The sequence below is a fragment of the Macrobrachium nipponense genome, chromosome 25, assembly GCF_015104395.2.
Source record: "Macrobrachium nipponense isolate FS-2020 chromosome 25, ASM1510439v2, whole genome shotgun sequence".
Taxonomy (NCBI): domain Eukaryota; kingdom Metazoa; phylum Arthropoda; class Malacostraca; order Decapoda; family Palaemonidae; genus Macrobrachium; species Macrobrachium nipponense.
In genome coordinates, this window is record NC_087214.1 from 36,022,397 (window position 1) to 36,028,384 (window position 5,988).

General features: G+C 38.3%; 1 long non-coding RNA gene and 1 pseudogene across 1 annotated transcript; both read left to right on the forward strand.

The window, feature by feature from the left end:
• The window catches only part of LOC135199363 (maspardin-like), a 99,023-nt pseudogene that overhangs the window by 73,795 nt on the left and 19,240 nt on the right, over positions 1-5,988 (forward strand).
• LOC135199190 (uncharacterized) lies at positions 1,631-5,242 on the forward strand. The gene is made up of 4 exons (XR_010310966.1): positions 1,631-1,715; positions 4,380-4,668; positions 4,764-4,934; positions 5,076-5,242. It is a non-coding gene; the product is annotated as an uncharacterized LOC135199190 (long non-coding RNA).

Here is a 5,988-nt window from a genome sequence, read left to right on the forward strand (position 1 = left end):
AGGGAGGGAGAAGAAGAAGAAGAAGGGGGAGGGGGGAGGGACGTCATAAGGGGGAAGCACACTTAACTGCCGAGGTTTGGATGGCGGCCGTCAATCAAAACAATGTTCGGTTTGGTTTTCTGTAATGTGTCTCGGCTGGGTTCGAGAGCTTTTCGGGTTGTTTTTAGTTAGTTTAGCGCTTTAAAATTGTAATTTTGTAATTTCATCGTTTACAAAATCGTAATATATCTTATTTTGTAGTTATTATCCACTTCAATCTCTAATATATCTATAGAAATCTTGCCTAACATATGCGGAGAAACGTTGTACTGAATTTGAGGTCGGTTTAAGATATTTCAGCCATTAATATAATAAATATCATAATTCCATACTTTAGATATATTTATAAATATCACAATTGACATTATATAGCAATATTAGCTTAATTTTATTGAGATTTTCTTACGTATTCGAAAAAGTAAAGAGAAGCAACACTCAAAGCTTCGGCTGTCAGACTAGAAACTCAGCCGTCAGTCAAAGGAGGAAAATCGTCGCTTAAAATATTTTAAAATCAAGATGTCGCTTAAATTTATACCTAAAACATTGCTATGGCTTTAAGATCATCCCTTAGATTAAATTGGCTTTGAAAATGAGTCGTCATTACATGAGCAGGAGTCGGATTTCCTTCAAATAAAGTCGTCTGTTGTGGTGACAAGTTTATAATAATTTTCGAAGCCATTTTGGTTTTAAAAAAGTCAATAAAGATACTATATAAGACTTCTTTTATATGAAATGCATCTCTCTCTCTCTCTCTCTCAGGGGCGGATTTAATAAAAGTCACATCACCCCCCACATGTGTGTACGTATATGTGTGCATACATATACAAATATTGATAAATATCTGTACAGTATATGTGTACCTACATGTTATACATACTATATGGTACTATATATGTAACATGTACGTACACACATATACTGTCCATATATTTATCAATACTTGTATATGTATGCACACATATACGTACACACACATGTGTGTGTGTGTGTGTGTAGAGAGAGAGAGAGACGAGAGAGAGAGAAGAGGAAGAGGAGAGGAGAGAGAGAGAGAGGGAGAGACGCTTTTTCATATAGGAAGGGTAATAATAATAATAATAATAATAATAATAATAATAATAATAATAATAATAATAATAATAATAATAATAACACGCAAATATGCTCTTATCTCCTGTGGACATCGAAGTGCAAGCATGACATCAGATAAACTGTCCTTGAGGAAGATAAGGACTTTGCTTTAGGTAATGTGTACATATACCTCTGTATAGAGTAGAGCCGGCTATAGATATAGGAGTCCAGAGGTCCATACCAGGACACTTTTTGTCATTACAAAAAACCGGTTTTCATGTGGCTTTTGCGGTATAAGGCCCACTGCGTCTATTTAGCTTCGTGGGGGAGGTATAGATGGCTCAGAAATTTACTTTAAAAAATGCTAACATGCAAATACAGTATAAGGTCGTATAATGCTGCACGTAATCGTGCGGACTAGCTGAGAGAGGAGAGAGAGAGAGAGAGAGAGACGAGAGAACGAGAGAGAGAGACGAGAGAGAGAGAGAGAGGAGGAGAGAGAGAGAGAGAGAGAGAGAGAGAGATATTTGTTCATTCGTACACTAGCCTTCGTAAGGTGAGGATGAAGAAGACCGCTAATAATTTGGCAGACGCTTCGAAGGACCAAGGTAGTACTACTATTGGTTTGGTTCTCAATTCTATATGTTTTTTTTTTATTATTGTTATTTATTTATATTTCCTTTAAAAACCTCTTATTTTTTGTTTATTATTTTGCGGAGTTTTTCTTTATAGTGAATATTTCAATGTTAGTTGAGTAAGAAGTATTTTATAACTCGATTTGAAAAATCTAATCTTAGATAATTTTTTATCTTCATTATTTTGCAGAGTTGTATCGTGAGTATTTTAATATTTCAATTAAATTAGGAAGAAATAATGTATATATATATATATATATATATATATATATATATATATATATTATATATAGATATCTATATATATATATATAATCTATATATTATATATAGACGAACAAACATTTCAAAATCTATTTTTGGCAGAAAAAAAAACGGGTTTACGATTTCATTTTTGGCAAAAATTGTTCTGAATACGTCTAGTGCTGTTATTATTTATTATTATTATTTGCAATTCCACAAAATAAATCTGCAATTTCATTTTAAATATTCAGAGCAAAATAGCGTAGCCCCAAAAGCATTTCTGGTGTTGTTTCCCATCCACTACACCACCCTCTCTAGTGCTGCTTCGCAACTATATATAAGGTAGAATGTTTATATGAAGCCTTGTTTACGAAATTTTGTCATAAGAATTAACGTATACGTGTCATGGTGTCTGTTGCCCGATATGCGCTGTCACGTATCAGACAGAGAGAGAGGAGAGAGAGAGAGAGAGAGAGAGAGAGAGAGAGAGAGAGAGAGAGAGAGAGAGAGAGAGAGAGAGAGAGAGAGTTTTAACGGATAGAGAGAGAGGGAGAGAGTTTTAACAGGGAGAGAGAGAAAGAGGGTTTTAGAGAGGTTTAAAAATTTTGCCTTGCAATATAATTTCCCATTTTCCATCTCAAAAATTATTATTATTATGATTATTATTATTATTATTATTTTATTATTATTATTATTATTATTATGTGCCCACTGGGAGGTGGACCAACTTGTGTATACCATTGCTTGATCGATCTGACACCCGTAATAATACTACACCATGCTGGTATCATTATACTTATTACATCATGAGGTCACGCCAAGTTAGAGAGAGAGAGAGAGAGAGAGAGAGAGAGAGAGAGAGAGAGAGAGAGAGAGAGAGAGAGAGAGAGAGTTTTAACAGATAGACAGAGTTTTAACAGATAGAGAGAGAGAAAGTTTTAATGCAGAGAGAGAAGTTTTAACAGATAGATAGAGAGAGGGAGTTTTAACAGATAGAGAGAAAGAGAAAGTTTTAACAGAGAGAGAGAGAGAGAGAGAGAGAGAGAGAGAGAGAGAGAGAGATCCTGAAAGTCCCTGCGGACTTATCCTTGTGAATTCGCTGAGAATGAATTAAGTTAGCAATTGTTGGAGAATCATATATTGTATAAATAAAAAATATTAGAAAATAATACAGCAAACATACACCAAGTCAGCTATAGTAGATTCACATCAACCGTGCATCTGACGTCTAGGCCAGTCCCTTACGACACTCCTGATTGGCTGTTGATAAGCCAATTGCAGGGCTGGAAACTCTCCTCAGTCTCTCGATGGAGTTCACATAGGCAGGATGTAGCATGTTCCACCTCTCCTGAGGGCTAAATCTTTCAAAAGTATCCCTCAGGAGAGGTGGAACATACATCCTGCCTATGTGAACTCTCTCGAGAGACTGACCGAGTTTCCAGCCCTGTGATTGGCTTATCAACAGCCAATTAGGAGCGTTGTAAAAGACTGGCCTAGACGTCAGATGCACAGTTGATGTGAATCTACTATAGCTGCCTTGGCATATGTTTGCCGTATTATTTTATAATATTTTTTTTATTTGTATAATATATGATTCTCCAACAATTTCTGACTGAGTTTCCAGCCCTGTGATTGGCTTATCAACAGCCAATCAGGAGCGTCGTAAGGGACTGGCCTAGACATCAGATGCACGGTTGATGTGAATCTATTATAGCAAAGTTTGTTGAGCACTCATAGACATCAGTAAAAAGTGCGATCAATAAACAGTGACCTTTGCCAATTTCTGTTCTCCGTGGATTGCAGTCCTACAGATCAGGCAGAATGTCAGAAGTGCATTGCCTGGTTTGACTCAAATGTCAGTGGGTCAGTGGGGAACACTGCTGTGGAACACGGGGTCGCGCCACTGGTCTATTCGCTTCGGAGGAAATCCATATTTAACTCAGCGTTACAATTGTCGAATATCATACATTTAAAAATACAAAAGCCGAACTAAAACATTCTGTACTACGGCCCACATTCCCATCGAGTGAGTAATGCAGTTTGTGTAACATCACATTAATTCTAAGCCTGACAGCAATGCGAGATTAGCTTTCAAAATAGAACAAAAGGTGGACGCTTGGGCACAATCCCGCAACAGCCATTGTTAGACCAGTACTGGCTGTGTTTGTACACATTTGCTTTTAAGTGTTATGGAGACATTGTGTCCCAAGTTCCAAGTCTCGGTTGATAGGAAAGAGTTCAGAGGCCCCACAGCAGGTCCTCAAGTTTCCTGTGTGTCTGTGCTGACATATATAAGGCCATTTCATTGTAAACTGAGCAAATCGAGTATTTTGAAACACCTGGTCAGTGAAATTCTATCAAAGATATACAGTAACAAAGATCTTTTCACTTCAGATGACAGATGCCAAGAGGAAGATGGTCTGCAGGAACCTTTCACAACAGAGGGACCAGCGGATGAGAACTCTAATAACCTGTGTAAACAGCTCGATTCACCACAAAGTGTGACGCCAGAATGCACAGCGCACGACTCGTTCTCAGTCGGACGCTCAGAAACCGTTGTCGTGTCTTGGCATCAGGATCCCAGGTCATCAGAGATGAACTGTGATCTGACCACGAATCGATCCAGTCTCCAGGAAGTGTCTTACTGCATGCATCATGGCCCACCTAAGCTCAAAGATAGTAGGTAGGGGAAGTCTCCTGTCAGTAGGTTGGGTGAAATGAGGTGAAATAATTTCAACACAAATAGAATAATAATGATTTTTTAAAATACCCTCACAGGTATGCCTGGTTCATGCTCCTCTTGGTGCTACTAAGTGAACTTCGTAGTTGCGGGAAACTTCAACAGCTTCGGCATAACTTACACCATCATCCGAGATTACTTCTCGGATGCTTCCGGGTCGGAGACGGGCTGGATTCTGGGTCTTCTCATGGGTTGCCGATGTTTATTATGTGCGTATCAAACTCCAGAGGGTTCATTTGGATTCAGTGGTCCTTTCAATTTTTGTCTTTATGTGACATTTTGAATAACAATGCTAATGTTAAAAGTTTAAAATATCTACAACTTTAATACCCAAGATCTTTACCATACAGCGCCTTTCATGGGAGCTCTGGCCATGGTCATAGGACCGAGGAAATGCATTGTGCTCGGGGGCTTCCTGTGTGCTGGGAGTCTTTTGCTCGCCGTCCCCGCTTACTCTGTAGTCCACATGGCTGTCACTCTAGGAGCGCTTTTTGGTAAGTGTTTGTTTAAAGACCCTGGTCTGGATTTTTACTGTTATTATTATTATTATTATTAAGGTAGTTAACCTGACCACTGGGTCAGTGGTCCACATGGATGTCACTCTAGGAGCTCTTTTTGGTGAGTATTTATTTGAAGACCCTGTTCTTGAGACGCGTTGTAAGCCGAAAATCGTCGTAAGCCGGAACATTGTCAAAAATCCTAAGAAAACCTTACTTTTAATGTTTGGGTGCCTTCAAAACTATGTAAACTGCATTCTTATTGCATTTTTCATAAAAAAACCTTCAAATATTGATTATTTTCCAGTTTTGGTGTCATATTTCTTTTGCCAGATCAGTGTGGTAGGTGTCATAACCTTGGAAATAATTTCTGATGAATATAATTGAAAAGGCCCTTAACCTCGGAACGTCGTAAGCTGTACCGTCGTAAACTGGGGACTGCCTGTATTATTATTATTAAAGTAGTTAACCTGACCACTGGGTCAGTGGTCCACATGGCTGTCACACTAGGAGCACTTTTTGGTAAGTGTTCGTTTGAAGACCCTGGTCTGGATTTATAATATTATCATTATTATTAAAGGACTTACCCTGACCACTGAGTCACGTCCTGGACTTTCATAATACTGGTCAAAAGAATTTGTCCTCAAATGAAGGGTGATAAATGCAGGGAGGATGGGCGCTTGCATGGAATTTAGGGACATAGCCCAAGCACTGTGACCCCAAGATCATGGGTTAAGGAATTTGGACAGTTAGGTTAAAAGTGACT